Raw genomic sequence first — 18,859 nt, 5'->3', positions numbered from 1 at the left:
CCTAAACGAGTTTCTATGTTTAATCATCCTTCCGCAGATGTCACATAAATGTTTCAGTCCGTCCTCCCTCAGATGACAGTTTCTACATCTGCGATCACGTTTAAACTCATTGTTTACAGAACAATCCCTTGAAGATTCTTGAGGATTTTCCGCAACAACTTTGGTCTGATCTTCTGCCGTTTCCACGACCTCCTCATTCGTAACCCCATAATCCATGATCAACTCTGGCTGTTGTAAGGGATCGTATTTGGGATTGGCTATATATTCATTGGTTTTTTTACAAAAAATGAACTCTGGAATCGTCATCACCGAATGCACTATCACCGACCTAAAAAGCATAACATTAGTAATGCAAATCTAGTTGAACTCATTGCTGCCAACTATGAACATGGCTGGGCCTTGTAGCCAGGAGGTATGCGTTATATATAAACATTTTATATTAACAATTACAAACACAAACTTCTTTTGATAATCATATAAACCATAGAATGAGACGAGTTGATTGATAAACAAAAAAAGTGCTCTCATTCCCTTATTTCTTATCGAATCCCGTTATAACCCGGGGTTTTCGTAATCTAGGTGATCAGAATAAGACGCTGGTATCAAAAATCAAATTTTCATGAAAAAATTCAATACCTATACCCGAAACACGAAAAAACCCAAATTTTGAAGGCCGATATCTCGGTTTCTATGGGAGCTATCGGGAAAATTCCAACGGTTTGTCTTAGTTTCGTCATTTTGAATTCAACGAGACCATCCGCAAGGTCGTAGCTTTTACGATAGCCGAAATATGGCATTTTTGATGCCGATTTTTGGCCTCAAAAACGAGGTCAAAAAGTGACAATTTCCAAATTTTCAAAATGCTTTCATTCCCTTATTTCTGATCGAATCCTGTTATAACCCGGTACTTTCGTGATGTACTTGATAAGAAAAATCCGCTAGTATAGTTAGTGCGAATTCGAAAAAAAAAATTTTTCTGAAAAAAATCGAAACGGGGGGGTATACCCGAAAAATGAAAAAACCCAAACTTTGAAGGCCGATATCTCGGCTTCTATGGGAGCCATCGGGAAAATTCCAACGGTTTGTCTTAGTTTCGTCATTTTGAATTCAACGAGACCATCCGCAAGGTCGTAGCTTTTACGATAGCCGAGATATGGCATTTTTGATGCCCATTTTTGGCCTCAAAAACGAGGTCAAAAAGTGACAATTTCCAAATTTTCAAAATGCTTTCATTCCCTTATTTCTGATCAAATCCTGTTATAACCCGGTATTTTCGTGATGTACTTGATGAGAACAATCTGCTGGTATAGTTAGTTCGAATTCGAAAAAAAAATATTTTCTGAAAAAAATCGAAACGGGGGGGTATACCCGAAAAATGAAAAAACCCAAACTTTGAAGGCCGATATCTCGGCTTCTATGGAAGCCATCGGGAAAATTCCAACGGTTTTGTCTTAGTTTCGTCATTTTGAATTCAACGAGACCATCCGCAAGGTCGTAGCTTTTACGATAGCCGAGATATGGCATTTTTGATGCCCATTTTTGGCCTCAAAAACGAGGTCAAAAAGTGACAATTTCCGAATTTTCAAAGTGCTCTCATTCCCTTATTTTTGATCGAATTCTGTTATAACCCGGTATTTTCGTGATGTACTTGATGAGAACAATCCGCTGGTATAGTTAGTTCGAATTCGAAAAAAAAAAAATTTTCTGAAAAAAATCGAAACGGGGGGGTATACCCGGAAAATGAAAAAACCCAAACTTTGAAGGCCGATATCTCGGCTTCTATGAGAGCTATCGGGAAAGTTCCAACGGTTTTGTCTTAGTTTCGTCCTTCTGAATCCAACGAGACCATCCGCAAAATCGTAGCTTTTACGATAGCCGAGATATGGCTTTTTTGATGCCCATTTTTGGCCTCAAAAACGAGGTCAAAAAGTGACAATTTCCGAATTTTCAAAGTGCTCTCATTCCCTTATTTTTGATCGAATTCTGTTATAACCCGGTATTTTCGTGATGTACTTGATGAGAACAATCCGCTGGTATAGTTAGTTCGAATTCGAAAAAAAAAAAATTTTCTGAAAAAAATCGAAACGGGGGGGTATACCCGGAAAATGAAAAAACCCAAACTTTGAAGGCCGATATCTCGGCTTCTATGAGAGCTATCGGGAAAGTTCCAACGGTTATGTCTTAGTTTCGTCCTTCTGAATCCAACGAGACCATCCGCAAGATCGTAGCTTTTACGATAGCCGAGATATGGCTTTTTTGATGCCCATTTTTGGCCTCAAAAACGAGGTCAAAAAGTGACAATTTCCGAATTTTCAAAGTGCTCTCATTCCCTTATTTTTGATCGAATTCTGTTATAACCCGGTATTTTCGTGATGTACTTGATGAGAACAATCCGCTGGTATAGTTAGTTCGAATTCGAAAAAAAAAAAATTTTCTGAAAAAAATCGAAACGGGGGGGTATACCCGAAAAATGAAAAAACCCAAACTTTGAAGGCCGATATCTCGGCTTCTATGGGAGCCATCGGGAAAATTCCAACGGTTTTGTCTTAGTTTCGTCATTTTGAATTCAACGAGACCATCCGCAAAGTCGTAGCTTTTACGATAACCGAGATATGGCATTTTTGATGCCCATTTTTGGCGTCAAAAACGAGGTCAAAAAGTGACAATTTCCAAATTTTCAAAATGCTTTCATTCCCTTATTTCTGATCAAATCCTGTTATAACCCGGTATTTTCGTGATGTACTTGATGAGAACAATCCGCTGGTATAGTTAGTTCGAATTCGAAAAAAAAAAATTTTTCTGAAAAAAATCGAAACGGGGGGGTATACCCGGAAAATGAAAAAACCCAAACTTTGAAGGCCGATATCTCGGCTTCTATGAGAGCTATCGGGAAAGTTCCAACGGTTTTGTCTTAGTTTCGTCCTTCTGAATCCAACGAGACCATCCGCAAGATCGTAGCTTTTACGATAGCCGAGATATGGCTTTTTTGATGCCCATTTTTGGCCTCAAAAACGAGGTCAAAAAGTGACAATTTCCGAATTTTCAAAGTGCTCTCATTCCCTTATTTTTAATCGAATTCTGTTATAACCCGGTATTTTCGTGATGTACTTGATGAGAACAATCCGCTGGTATAGTTAGTTCGAATTCGAAAAAAAAAAATTTTTCTGAAAAAAATCGAAACGGGGGGGTATACCCGGAAAATGAAAAAACCCAAACTTTGAAGGCCGATATCTCGGCTTCTATGAGAGCTATCGGGAAAGTTCCAACGGTTTTGTCTTAGTTTCGTCCTTCTGAATCCAACGAGACCATCCGCAAGATCGTAGCTTTTACGATAGCCGAGATATGGCTTTTTTGATGCCCATTTTTGGCCTCAAAAACGAGGTCAAAAAGTGACAATTTCCGAATTTTCAAAGTGCTCTCATTCCCTTATTTTTGATCGAATTCTGTTATAACCCGGTATTTTCGTGATGTACTTGATGAGAACAATCCGCTGGTATAGTTAGTTCGAATTCGAAAAAAAAAAAATTTTCTGAAAAAAATCGAAACGGGGGGGTATACCCGGAAAATGAAAAAACCCAAACTTTGAAGGCCGATATCTCGGCTTCTATGGGAGCCATCGGGAAAATTCCAACGGTTTTGTCTTAGTTTCGTCATTTTGAATTCAACGAGACCATCCGCAAAGTCGTAGCTTTTACGATAGCCGAGATATGGCATTTTTGATGCCCATTTTTGGCCTCAAAAACGAGGTCAAAAAGTGACAATTTCCAAATTTTCAAAATGCTTTCGTTCCCTTATTTCTGATCAAATCCTGTTATAACCCGGTATTTTCGTGATGTACTTGATGAGAACAATCCGCTGGTATAGTTAGTTCGAATTCGAAAAAAAAAAATTTTCTGAAAAAAATCGAAACGGGGGGGTATACCCGAAAAATGAAAAAACCCAAACTTTGAAGGCCGATATCTCGGCTTCTATGGGAGCCATCGGGAAAATTCCAACGGTTTTGTCTTAGTTTCGTCATTTTGAATTCAACGAGACCATCCGCAAAGATGCAGCTTTTACGATAGCCGAGATATGGCATTTTTGATGCCCATTTTTGGCCTCAAAAACGAGGTCAAAAAGTGACAATTTCCAAATTTTCAAAATGCTTTCATTTCCTTATTTCTGATCAAATCCTGTTATAACCCGGTATATTCGTGATGTACTTGATGAGAACAATCCGCTGGTATAGTTAGTTCGAATTCGAAAAAAAAAAATTTTCTGAAAAAAATCGAAACGGGGGGGTATACCCGAAAAATGAAAAAACCCAAACTTTGAAGGCCGATATCTCGGCTTCTATGGGAGCCATCGGGAAAATTCCAACGGTTTTGTCTTAGTTTCGTCATTTTGAATTCAACGAGACCATCCGCAAAGATGCAGCTTTTACGATAGCCGAGATATGGCATTTTTGATGCCCATTTTTGGCCTCAAAAACGAGGTCAAAAAGTGACAATTTCCGAATTTTCAAAGTGCTCTCATTCCCTTATTTTTGATCGAATTCTGTTATAACCCGGTATTTTCGTGATGTACTTGATGAGAACAATCCGCTGGTATAGTTAGTTCGAATTCGAAAAAAAAAAAATTTTCTGAAAAAAATCGAAACGGGGGGGTATACCCGGAAAATGAAAAAACCCAAACTTTGAAGGCCGATATCTCGGCTTCTATGAGAGCTATCGGGAAAGTTCCAACGGTTTTGTCTTAGTTTCGTCCTTCTGAATCCAACGAGACCATCCGCAAAATCGTAGCTTTTACGATAGCCGAGATATGGCTTTTTTGATGCCCATTTTTGGCCTCAAAAACGAGGTCAAAAAGTGACAATTTCCGAATTTTCAAAGTGCTCTCATTCCCTTATTTTTGATCGAATTCTGTTATAACCCGGTATTTTCGTGATGTACTTGATGAGAACAATCCGCTGGTATAGTTAGTTCGAATTCGAAAAAAAAAAATTTTCTGAAAAAAATCGAAACGGGGGGGTATACCCGGAAAATGAAAAAACCCAAACTTTGAAGGCCGATATCTCGGCTTCTATGAGAGCTATCGGGAAAGTTCCAACGGTTATGTCTTAGTTTCGTCCTTCTGAATCCAACGAGACCATCCGCAAGATCGTAGCTTTTACGATAGCCGAGATATGGCTTTTTTGATGCCCATTTTTGGCCTCAAAAACGAGGTCAAAAAGTGACAATTTCCGAATTTTCAAAGTGCTCTCATTCCCTTATTTTTGATCGAATTCTGTTATAACCCGGTATTTTCGTGATGTACTTGATGAGAACAATCCGCTGGTATAGTTAGTTCGAATTCGAAAAAAAAAATTTTCTGAAAAAAATCGAAACGGGGGGGTATACCCGAAAAATGAAAAAACCCAAACTTTGAAGGCCGATATCTCGGCTTCTATGGGAGCCATCGGGAAAATTCCAACGGTTTTGTCTTAGTTTCGTCATTTTGAATTCAACGAGACCATCCGCAAAGTCGTAGCTTTTACGATAACCGAGATATGGCATTTTTGATGCCCATTTTTGGCGTCAAAAACGAGGTCAAAAAGTGACAATTTCCAAATTTTCAAAATGCTTTCATTCCCTTATTTCTGATCAAATCCTGTTATAACCCGGTATTTTCGTGATGTACTTGATGAGAACAATCCGCTGGTATAGTTAGTTCGAATTCGAAAAAAAAAAATTTTTCTGAAAAAAATCGAAACGGGGGGGTATACCCGGAAAATGAAAAAACCCAAACTTTGAAGGCCGATATCTCGGCTTCTATGAGAGCTATCGGGAAAGTTCCAACGGTTTTGTCTTAGTTTCGTCCTTCTGAATCCAACGAGACCATCCGCAAGATCGTAGCTTTTACGATAGCCGAGATATGGCTTTTTTGATGCCCATTTTTGGCCTCAAAAACGAGGTCAAAAAGTGACAATTTCCGAATTTTCAAAGTGCTCACATTCCCTTATTTTTGATCGAATTCTGTTATAACCCGGTATTTTCGTGATGTACTTGATGAGAACAATCCGCTGGTATAGTTAGTTCGAATTCGAAAAAAAAAAATTTTTCTGAAAAAAATCGAAACGGGGGGGTATACCCGGAAAATGAAAAAACCCAAACTTTGAAGGCCGATATCTCGGCTTCTATGAGAGCTATCGGGAAAGTTCCAACGGTTTTGTCTTAGTTTCGTCCTTCTGAATCCAACGAGACCATCCGCAAGATCGTAGCTTTTACGATAGCCGAGATATGGCTTTTTTGATGCCCATTTTTGGCCTCAAAAACGAGGTCAAAAAGTGACAATTTCCGAATTTTCAAAGTGCTCTCATTCCCTTATTTTTGATCGAATTCTGTTATAACCCGGTATTTTCGTGATGTACTTGATGAGAACAATCCGCTGGTATAGTTAGTTCGAATTCGAAAAAAAAAAAAATTTTCTGAAAAAAATCGAAACGGGGGGGTATACCCGGAAAATGAAAAAACCCAAACTTTGAAGGCCGATATCTCGGCTTCTATGGGAGCCATCGGGAAAATTCCAACGGTTTTGTCTTAGTTTCGTCATTTTGAATTCAACGAGACCATCCGCAAAGTCGTAGCTTTTACGATAGCCGAGATATGGCATTTTTGATGCCCATTTTTGGCCTCAAAAACGAGGTCAAAAAGTGACAATTTCCAAATTTTCAAAATGCTTTCGTTCCCTTATTTCTGATCAAATCCTGTTATAACCCGGTATTTTCGTGATGTACTTGATGAGAACAATCCGCTGGTATAGTTAGTTCGAATTCGAAAAAAAAAAATTTTCTGAAAAAAATCGAAACGGGGGGGTATACCCGAAAAATGAAAAAACCCAAACTTTGAAGGCCGATATCTCGGCTTCTATGGGAGCCATCGGGAAAATTCCAACGGTTTTGTCTTAGTTTCGTCATTTTGAATTCAACGAGACCATCCGCAAAGATGCAGCTTTTACGATAGCCGAGATATGGCATTTTTGATGCCCATTTTTGGCCTCAAAAACGAGGTCAAAAAGTGACAATTTCCGAATTTTCAAAGTGCTCTCATTCCCTTATTTCTGATCGAATCCTGTTATAACCCGGTATTTTCGTGATGTACTTGATAAGAACAATCCGCTGGTATAGTTAGTTCGAATTCGAAAAAAGAAAAATTTTCTGAAAAAAATCGAAACGGGGGGGTATACCCGAAAAATGAAAGAACCCAAATTTTGAAGGCCGATATCTCGGCTTCTATGGGAGCCATCGGGAAAATTCCAACGGTTTTGTCTTAGTTTCGTCATTTTGAATTCAACGAGACCATCCGCAAAGTCGTAGCTTTTACGATAGCCGAGATATGGCATTTTTGATGCCCATTTTTGGCCTCAAAAACGAGGTCAAAAAGTGACAATTTCCAAATTTTCAAAATGCTTTCATTCCCTTATTTCTGATCAAATCCTGTTATAACCCGGTATTTTCGTGATGTACTTGATGAGAACAATCCGCTGGTATAGTTAGTTCGAATTCGAAAAAAAAAATTTTTTCTGCAAAAAATCGAAACGGGGGGGTATACCCGAAAAATGAAAAAACCCAAACTTTGAAGGCCGATATCTCGGCTTCTATGGGAGCCATCGGGAAAATTCCAACGGTTTTGTCTTAGTTTCGTCATTTTGAATTCAACGAGACCATCCGCAAAGTCGTAGCTTTTACGATAGCCGAGATATGGCATTTTTGATGCCCATTTTTGGCCTCAAAAACGAGGTCAAAAAGTGACAATTTCCAAATTTTCAAAATGCTTTCATTCCTTTATTTCTGATCGAATCCTGTTATAACCCGGTACTTTCGAGATGTACTTGATAAGAACAATCCGCTGGTATAGTTAGTTCGAATTCGAAAAAAAAAATTTTTTCTGCAAAAAATCGAAACGGGGGGGTATACCCGAAAAATGAAAAAACCCAAACTTTGAAGGCCGATATCTCGGCTTCTATGGGAGCCATCGGGAAAATTCCAACGGTTTTGTCTTAGTTTCGTCATTTTGAATTCAACGAGACTATCCGCAAAGATGCAGCTTTTACGATAGCCGAGATATGGCATTTTTGATGCCCATTTTTGGCCTCAAAAACGAGGTCAAAAAGTGACAATTTCCGAATTTTCAAAGTGCTCTCATTCCCTTATTTCTGATCGAATCCTGTTATAACCCGGTATTTTCGTGATGTACTTGATAAGAACAATCCGCTGGTATAGTTAGTTCGAATTCGAAAAAAGAAAAATTTTCTGAAAAAAATCGAAACGGGGGGGTATACCCGAAAAATGAAAGAACCCAAATTTTGAAGGCCGATATCTCGGCTTCTATGGGAGCCATCGGGAAAATTCCAACGGTTTTGTCTTAGTTTCGTCATTTTGAATTCAACGAGACCATCCGCAAAGTCGTAGCTTTTACGATAGCCGAGATATGGCATTTTTGATGCCCATTTTTGGCCTCAAAAACGAGGTCAAAAAGTGACAATTTCCAAATTTTCAAAATGCTTTCATTCCCTTATTTCTGATCAAATCCTGTTATAACCCGGTATTTTCGTGATGTACTTGATGAGAACAATCCGCTGGTATAGTTAGTTCGAATTCGAAAAAAAAAATTTTTTCTGCAAAAAATCGAAACGGGGGGGTATACCCGAAAAATGAAAAAACCCAAACTTTGAAGGCCGATATCTCGGCTTCTATGGGAGCCATCGGGAAAATTCCAACGGTTTTGTCTTAGTTTCGTCATTTTGAATTCAACGAGACCATCCGCAAAGTCGTAGCTTTTACGATAGCCGAGATATGGCATTTTTGATGCCCATTTTTGGCCTCAAAAACGAGGTCAAAAAGTGACAATTTCCAAATTTTCAAAATGCTTTCATTCCTTTATTTCTGATCGAATCCTGTTATAACCCGGTACTTTCGAGATGTACTTGATAAGAACAATCCGCTGGTATAGTTAGTTCGAATTCGAAAAAAAAAATTTTTTCTGCAAAAAATCGAAACGGGGGGGTATACCCGAAAAATGAAAAAACCCAAACTTTGAAGGCCGATATCTCGGCTTCTATGGGAGCCATCGGGAAAATTCCAACGGTTTTGTCTTAGTTTCGTCATTTTGAATTCAACGAGACTATCCGCAAAGATGCAGCTTTTACGATAGCCGAGATATGGCATTTTTGATGCCCATTTTTGGCCTCAAAAACGAGGTCAAAAAGTGACAATTTCCGAATTTTCAAAGTGCTCTCATTCCCTTATTTCTGACCGAATCCTGTTATAACCCGGTATTTTCGTGATGTACTTGATAAGAACAATCCGCTGGTATAGTTAGTTCGAATTCGAAAAAAGAAAAATTTTCTGAAAAAAATCGAAACGGGGGGGTATACCCGAAAAATGAAAAAACCCAAACTTTGAAGGCCGATATCTCGGCTTCTATGGGAGCCATCGGGAAAATTCCAACGGTTTTGTCTTAGTTTCGTCAATTTGAATTCAACGAGACCATCCGCAAAGTCGTAGCTTTTTTGATAGCCGAGATATGGCATTTTTGATGCCCATTTTTGGCCTCAAAAACGAGGTCAAAAAGTGACAATTTCCAAATTTTCAAAATGCTTTCATTCCCTTATTTCTGATCAAATCCTGTTATAACCCGGTATTTTCGTGATGTACTTGATGAGAACAATCCGCTGGTATAGTTAGTTCGAATTCGAAAAAAAAAAATTTTCTGAAAAAAATCGAAACGGGGGGGTATACCCGAAAAATGAAAAAACCCAAATTTTGAAGGCCGATATCTCGGCTTCTATGGGAGCCATCGGGAAAATTCCAACGGTTTTGTCTTAGTTTCATCATTTTGAATTCAACGAGACCATCCGCAAGGTCGTAGCTTTTACGATAGCCGAGATATAGCATTTTTGATGCCCATTTTTGGCCTCAAAAACGAGGTCAAAAAGTGACAATTTCCAAATTTTCAAAATGCTTTCATTCCCTTATTTCTGATCGAATCCTGTTATAACCCGGTACTTTCGAGATGTACTTGATAAGAACAATCCGCTGGTATAGTTAGTTCGAATTCGAAAAAAAAAATTTTTTCTGCAAAAAATCGAAACGGGGGGGTATACCCGAAAAATGAAAAAACCCAAACTTTGAAGGCCGATATCTCGGCTTCTATGGGAGCCATCGGGAAAATTCCAACGGTTTTGTCTTAGTTTCCTCATTTTGAATTCAACGAGACCATCCGCAAAGTCGTAGCTTTTACGATAGCCGAGATATGGCATTTTTGATGCCCATTTTTGGCCTCAAAAACGAGGTCAAAAAGTGACAATTTCCAAATTTTCAAAATGCTTTCATTCCCTTATTTCTGATCAAATCCTGTTATAACCCGGTATTTTCGTGATGTACTTGATGAGAACAATCCGCTGGTATAGTTAGTTCGAATTCGAAAAAAAAAAATTTTCTGAAAAAAATCGAAACGGGGGGGTATACCCGAAAAATGAAAAAACCCAAACTTTGAAGGCCGATATCTCGGCTTCTATGGGAGCCATCGGGAAAATTCCAACGGTTTTGTCTTAGTTTCGTCATTTTGAATTCAACGAGACCATCCGCAAAGATGCAGCTTTTACGATAGCCGAGATATGGCATTTTTGATGCCCATTTTTGGCCTCAAAAACGAGGTCAAAAAGTGACAATTTCCAAATTTTCAAAATGCTTTCATTTCCTTATTTCTGATCAAATCCTGTTATAACCCGGTATATTCGTGATGTACTTGATGAGAACAATCCGCTGGTATAGTTAGTTCGAATTCGAAAAAAAAAAATTTTCTGAAAAAAATCGAAACGGGGGGGTATACCCGAAAAATGAAAAAACCCAAACTTTGAAGGCCGATATCTCGGCTTCTATGGGAGCCATCGGGAAAATTCCAACGGTTTTGTCTTAGTTTCGTCATTTTGAATTCAACGAGACCATCCGCAAAGATGCAGCTTTTACGATAGCCGAGATATGGCATTTTTGATGCCCATTTTTGGCCTCAAAAACGAGGTCAAAAAGTGACAATTTCCGAATTTTCAAAGTGCTCTCATTCCCTTATTTTTGATCGAATTCTGTTATAACCCGGTATTTTCGTGATGTACTTGATGAGAACAATCCGCTGGTATAGTTAGTTCGAATTCGAAAAAAAAAAAATTTTCTGAAAAAAATCGAAACGGGGGGGTATACCCGGAAAATGAAAAAACCCAAACTTTGAAGGCCGATATCTCGGCTTCTATGAGAGCTATCGGGAAAGTTCCAACGGTTTTGTCTTAGTTTCGTCCTTCTGAATCCAACGAGACCATCCGCAAAATCGTAGCTTTTACGATAGCCGAGATATGGCTTTTTTGATGCCCATTTTTGGCCTCAAAAACGAGGTCAAAAAGTGACAATTTCCGAATTTTCAAAGTGCTCTCATTCCCTTATTTTTGATCGAATTCTGTTATAACCCGGTATTTTCGTGATGTACTTGATGAGAACAATCCGCTGGTATAGTTAGTTCGAATTCGAAAAAAAAAAAATTTTCTGAAAAAAATCGAAACGGGGGGGTATACCCGGAAAATGAAAAAACCCAAACTTTGAAGGCCGATATCTCGGCTTCTATGAGAGCTATCGGGAAAGTTCCAACGGTTATGTCTTAGTTTCGTCCTTCTGAATCCAACGAGACCATCCGCAAGATCGTAGCTTTTACGATAGCCGAGATATGGCTTTTTTGATGCCCATTTTTGGCCTCAAAAACGAGGTCAAAAAGTGACAATTTCCGAATTTTCAAAGTGCTCTCATTCCCTTATTTTTGATCGAATTCTGTTATAACCCGGTATTTTCGTGATGTACTTGATGAGAACAATCCGCTGGTATAGTTAGTTCGAATTCGAAAAAAAAAATTTTCTGAAAAAAATCGAAACGGGGGGGTATACCCGAAAAATGAAAAAACCCAAACTTTGAAGGCCGATATCTCGGCTTCTATGGGAGCCATCGGGAAAATTCCAACGGTTTTGTCTTAGTTTCGTCATTTTGAATTCAACGAGACCATCCGCAAAGTCGTAGCTTTTACGATAACCGAGATATGGCATTTTTGATGCCCATTTTTGGCGTCAAAAACGAGGTCAAAAAGTGACAATTTCCAAATTTTCAAAATGCTTTCATTCCCTTATTTCTGATCAAATCCTGTTATAACCCGGTATTTTCGTGATGTACTTGATGAGAACAATCCGCTGGTATAGTTAGTTCGAATTCGAAAAAAAAAAATTTTTCTGAAAAAAATCGAAACGGGGGGGTATACCCGGAAAATGAAAAAACCCAAACTTTGAAGGCCGATATCTCGGCTTCTATGAGAGCTATCGGGAAAGTTCCAACGGTTTTGTCTTAGTTTCGTCCTTCTGAATCCAACGAGACCATCCGCAAGATCGTAGCTTTTACGATAGCCGAGATATGGCTTTTTTGATGCCCATTTTTGGCCTCAAAAACGAGGTCAAAAAGTGACAATTTCCGAATTTTCAAAGTGCTCACATTCCCTTATTTTTGATCGAATTCTGTTATAACCCGGTATTTTCGTGATGTACTTGATGAGAACAATCCGCTGGTATAGTTAGTTCGAATTCGAAAAAAAAAAATTTTTCTGAAAAAAATCGAAACGGGGGGGTATACCCGGAAAATGAAAAAACCCAAACTTTGAAGGCCGATATCTCGGCTTCTATGAGAGCTATCGGGAAAGTTCCAACGGTTTTGTCTTAGTTTCGTCCTTCTGAATCCAACGAGACCATCCGCAAGATCGTAGCTTTTACGATAGCCGAGATATGGCTTTTTTGATGCCCATTTTTGGCCTCAAAAACGAGGTCAAAAAGTGACAATTTCCGAATTTTCAAAGTGCTCTCATTCCCTTATTTTTGATCGAATTCTGTTATAACCCGGTATTTTCGTGATGTACTTGATGAGAACAATCCGCTGGTATAGTTAGTTCGAATTCGAAAAAAAAAAAAATTTTCTGAAAAAAATCGAAACGGGGGGGTATACCCGGAAAATGAAAAAACCCAAACTTTGAAGGCCGATATCTCGGCTTCTATGGGAGCCATCGGGAAAATTCCAACGGTTTTGTCTTAGTTTCGTCATTTTGAATTCAACGAGACCATCCGCAAAGTCGTAGCTTTTACGATAGCCGAGATATGGCATTTTTGATGCCCATTTTTGGCCTCAAAAACGAGGTCAAAAAGTGACAATTTCCAAATTTTCAAAATGCTTTCGTTCCCTTATTTCTGATCAAATCCTGTTATAACCCGGTATTTTCGTGATGTACTTGATGAGAACAATCCGCTGGTATAGTTAGTTCGAATTCGAAAAAAAAAAATTTTCTGAAAAAAATCGAAACGGGGGGGTATACCCGAAAAATGAAAAAACCCAAACTTTGAAGGCCGATATCTCGGCTTCTATGGGAGCCATCGGGAAAATTCCAACGGTTTTGTCTTAGTTTCGTCATTTTGAATTCAACGAGACCATCCGCAAAGATGCAGCTTTTACGATAGCCGAGATATGGCATTTTTGATGCCCATTTTTGGCCTCAAAAACGAGGTCAAAAAGTGACAATTTCCGAATTTTCAAAGTGCTCTCATTCCCTTATTTCTGATCGAATCCTGTTATAACCCGGTATTTTCGTGATGTACTTGATAAGAACAATCCGCTGGTATAGTTAGTTCGAATTCGAAAAAAGAAAAATTTTCTGAAAAAAATCGAAACGGGGGGGTATACCCGAAAAATGAAAGAACCCAAATTTTGAAGGCCGATATCTCGGCTTCTATGGGAGCCATCGGGAAAATTCCAACGGTTTTGTCTTAGTTTCGTCATTTTGAATTCAACGAGACCATCCGCAAAGTCGTAGCTTTTACGATAGCCGAGATATGGCATTTTTGATGCCCATTTTTGGCCTCAAAAACGAGGTCAAAAAGTGACAATTTCCAAATTTTCAAAATGCTTTCATTCCCTTATTTCTGATCAAATCCTGTTATAACCCGGTATTTTCGTGATGTACTTGATGAGAACAATCCGCTGGTATAGTTAGTTCGAATTCGAAAAAAAAATTTTTTTCTGCAAAAAATCGAAACGGGGGGGTATACCCGAAAAATGAAAAAACCCAAACTTTGAAGGCCGATATCTCGGCTTCTATGGGAGCCATCGGGAAAATTCCAACGGTTTTGTCTTAGTTTCGTCATTTTGAATTCAACGAGACCATCCGCAAAGTCGTAGCTTTTACGATAGCCGAGATATGGCATTTTTGATGCCCATTTTTGGCCTCAAAAACGAGGTCAAAAAGTGACAATTTCCAAATTTTCAAAATGCTTTCATTCCTTTATTTCTGATCGAATCCTGTTATAACCCGGTACTTTCGAGATGTACTTGATAAGAACAATCCGCTGGTATAGTTAGTTCGAATTCGAAAAAAAAAATTTTTTCTGCAAAAAATCGAAACGGGGGGGTATACCCGAAAAATGAAAAAACCCAAACTTTGAAGGCCGATATCTCGGCTTCTATGGGAGCCATCGGGAAAATTCCAACGGTTTTGTCTTAGTTTCGTCATTTTGAATTCAACGAGACTATCCGCAAAGATGCAGCTTTTACGATAGCCGAGATATGGCATTTTTGATGCCCATTTTTGGCCTCAAAAACGAGGTCAAAAAGTGACAATTTCCGAATTTTCAAAGTGCTCTCATTCCCTTATTTCTGATCGAATCCTGTTATAACCCGGTATTTTCGTGATGTACTTGATAAGAACAATCCGCTGGTATAGTTAGTTCGAATTCGAAAAAAGAAAAATTTTCTGAAAAAAATCGAAACGGGGGGGTATACCCGAAAAATGAAAGAACCCAAATTTTGAAGGCCGATATCTCGGCTTCTATGGGAGCCATCGGGAAAATTCCAACGGTTTTGTCTTAGTTTCGTCATTTTGAATTCAACGAGACCATCCGCAAAGTCGTAGCTTTTACGATAGCCGAGATATGGCATTTTTGATGCCCATTTTTGGCCTCAAAAACGAGGTCAAAAAGTGACAATTTCCAAATTTTCAAAATGCTTTCATTCCCTTATTTCTGATCAAATCCTGTTATAACCCGGTATTTTCGTGATGTACTTGATGAGAACAATCCGCTGGTATAGTTAGTTCGAATTCGAAAAAAAAAATTTTTTCTGCAAAAAATCGAAACGGGGGGGTATACCCGAAAAATGAAAAAAACCCAAACTTTGAAGGCCGATATCTCGGCTTCTATGGGAGCCATCGGGAAAATTCCAACGGTTTTGTCTTAGTTTCGTCATTTTGAATTCAACGAGACCATCCGCAAAGTCGTAGCTTTTACGATAGCCGAGATATGGCATTTTTGATGCCCATTTTTGGCCTCAAAAACGAGGTCAAAAAGTGACAATTTCCAAATTTTCAAAATGCTTTCATTCCTTTATTTCTGATCGAATCCTGTTATAACCCGGTACTTTCGAGATGTACTTGATAAGAACAATCCGCTGGTATAGTTAGTTCGAATTCGAAAAAAAAAATTTTTTCTGCAAAAAATCGAAACGGGGGGGGTATACCCGAAAAATGAAAAAACCCAAACTTTGAAGGCCGATATCTCGGCTTCTATGGGAGCCATCGGGAAAATTCCAACGGTTTTGTCTTAGTTTCGTCATTTTGAATTCAACGAGACTATCCGCAAAGATGCAGCTTTACGATAGCCGAGATATGGCATTTTTGATGCCCATTTTTGGCCTCAAAAACGAGGTCAAAAAGTGACAATTTCCGAATTTTCAAAGTGCTCTCATTCCCTTATTTCTGACCGAATCCTGTTATAACCCGGTATTTTCGTGATGTACTTGATAAGAACAATCCGCTGGTATAGTTAGTTCGAATTCGAAAAAAGAAAAATTTTCTGAAAAAAATCGAAACGGGGGGGTATACCCGAAAAATGAAAAAACCCAAACTTTGAAGGCCGATATCTCGGCTTCTATGGGAGCCATCGGGAAAATTCCAACGGTTTTGTCTTAGTTTCGTCAATTTGAATTCAACGAGACCATCCGCAAAGTCGTAGCTTTTTTGATAGCCGAGATATGGCATTTTTGATGCCCATTTTTTGGCCTCAAAAAACGAGGTCAAAAAGTGACAATTTCCAAATTTTCAAAATGCTTTCATTCCCTTATTTCTGATCAAATCCTGTTATAACCCGGTATTTTCGTGATGTACTTGATGAGAACAATCCGCTGGTATAGTTAGTTCGAATTCGAAAAAAAAAAATTTTCTGAAAAAAATCGAAACGGGGGGGTATACCCGAAAAATGAATAAACCCAAATTTTGAAGGCCGATATCTCGGCTTCTATGGGAGCCATCGGGAAAATTCCAACGGTTTTGTCTTAGTTTCATCATTTTGAATTCAACGAGACCATCCGCAAGGTCGTAGCTTTTACGATAGCCGAGATATAGCATTTTTGATGCCCATTTTTGGCCTCAAAAACGAGGTCAAAAAGTGACAATTTCCAAATTTTCAAAATGCTTTCATTCCCTTATTTCTGATCGAATCCTGTTATAACCCGGTACTTTCGAGATGTACTTGATAAGAACAATCCGCTGGTATAGTTAGTTCGAATTCGAAAAAAAAAATTTTTTCTGCAAAAAATCGAAACGGGGGGGTATACCCGAAAAATGAAAAAACCCAAACTTTGAAGGCCGATATCTCGGCTTCTATGGGAGCCATCGGGAAAACTCTCACGAGATGTGTTTAGTTTCCTCATTTTGAATTCAACGAGACCATCCGCAAAGTCGTAGCTTTTACGATAGCCGAGATATGGCATTTTTGATGCCCATTTTTGGCCTCAAAAACGAGGTCAAAAAGTGACAATTTCCAAATTTTCAAAATGCTTTCATTCCCTTATTTCTGATCAAATCCTGTTATAACCCGGTATTTTCGTGATGTACTTGATGAGAACAATCCGCTGGTATAATTAGTTCGAATTCGAAAAAAAAAAAATTTCTGAAAAAAATCGAAACGGGGGGGTATACCCGAAAAATAAAAAAACCCAAACTTTGAAGGCCGACATCTCGGCTTCTATGGGAGCCATCGGGAAAATTCCAACGGTTTTGTCTTAGTTTCGTCATTTTGAATTCAACGAGACCATCCGCAAAGTCGTAGCTTTTACGATAGCCGAGATATGGCATTTTTGATGACCATTTTTGGCCTCAAAAACGAGGTCAAAAAGTGACAATTTCCAAATTTTCAAAATGCTTTCATTCCCTTATTTCTGATCAAATCCTGTTATAACCCGGTATTTTCGTGATGTACTTGATGAGAACAATCCGCTGGTATAGTTAGTTCGAATTCGAAAAAAAAAAATTTTCTGAAAAAAATCGAAACGGGGGGGTATACCCGAAAAATGAAAAAACCCAAACTTTGAAGGCCGATATCTCGGCTTCTATGGAAGCTATCGGGAAAATTCCAACGGTTTTGTCTTAGTTTCGTCATTTTGAATTCAAAGAGACCGTCCACAAGGTCGTAGCTTTTACGATAGCCGAGATATGGCATTTTTGATGCCCATTTTTGGCCTCAAAAACGAGGTCAAAAAGTGACAATTTCGAAATTTTCAATATGCTCTCATTCCCTTATTTCTGATCGAATCCTGTTATAACCCGGTATTTTCGTGATGTACTTGATGAGAACAATCCGCTGGTATAGTTAGTTCGAATTCGAAAAAAAAAAAATTCTGAAAAAAATCGAAACGGGGGGGTATACCCGAAAAATGAAAAAACCCAAACTTTGAAGGCCGATATCTCGGCTTCTATGGGAGCCATCGGGAAAATTCCAATGGTTTTGTCTTAGTTTCGTCATTTTGAATTCAACGAGACTATCCGCAAAGATGCAGCTTTTACGATAGCCGAGATATGGCATTTTTGATGCCCATTTTTGGCCTCAAAAACGAGGTCAAAAAGTGACAATTTCCGAATTTTCAAAGTGCTCTCATTCCCTTATTTCTGATCGAATCCTGTTATAACCCGGTATTTTCGTGATGTACTTGATAAGAACAATCCGCTGGTATAGTTAGTTCGAATTCGAAAAAATAAAAATTTTCTGAAAAAAATCGAAACGGGGGGGTATACCCGAAAAATGAAAAAACCCAAACTTTGAAGGCCGATATCTCGGCTTCTATGGGAGCCATCGGGAAAATTCCAACGGTTTTGTCTTAGTTTTGTCAATTTGAATTCAACGAGACCATCCGCAAAGTCGTAGCTTTTTTGATAGCCGAGATATGGCATTTTTGATGCCCATTTTTGGCCTCAAAAACGAGGTCAAAAAGTGACAATTTCCAAATTTTCAAAATGCTTTCATTCCCTTATTTCTGATCAAATCCTGTTATAACCCGGTATTTTCGTGATGTACTTGATGAGAACAATCCGCTGGTATAGTTAGTTCGAATTCGAAAAAAAAAAAATTTTTCTGAAAAAAATCGAAACGGGGGGGTATACCCGAAAAATGAAAAAACCCAAACTTTGAAGGCCGATATCTCGGCTTCTATGGGAGCCATCGGGAAAATTCCAATGGTTTTGTCTTAGTTTCGTCATTTTGAATTCAACGAGACTATCCGCAAAGATGCAGCTTTTACGATAGCCGAGATATGGCATTTTTGATGCCCATTTTTGGCCTCAAAAACGAGGTCAAAAAGTGACAATTTCCGAATTTTCAAAGTGCTCTCATTCCCTTATTTCTGATCGAATCCTGTTATAACCCGGTATTTTCGTGATGTACTTGATAAGAACAATCCGCTGGTATAGTTAGTTCGAATTCGAAAAAAGAAAAATTTTCTGAAAAAAAT

Source organism: Anthonomus grandis, chromosome 19, assembly GCF_022605725.1.
Source record: "Anthonomus grandis grandis chromosome 19, icAntGran1.3, whole genome shotgun sequence".
Taxonomy (NCBI): domain Eukaryota; kingdom Metazoa; phylum Arthropoda; class Insecta; order Coleoptera; family Curculionidae; genus Anthonomus; species Anthonomus grandis.
This window is presented reverse-complemented; position numbering follows the sequence as displayed.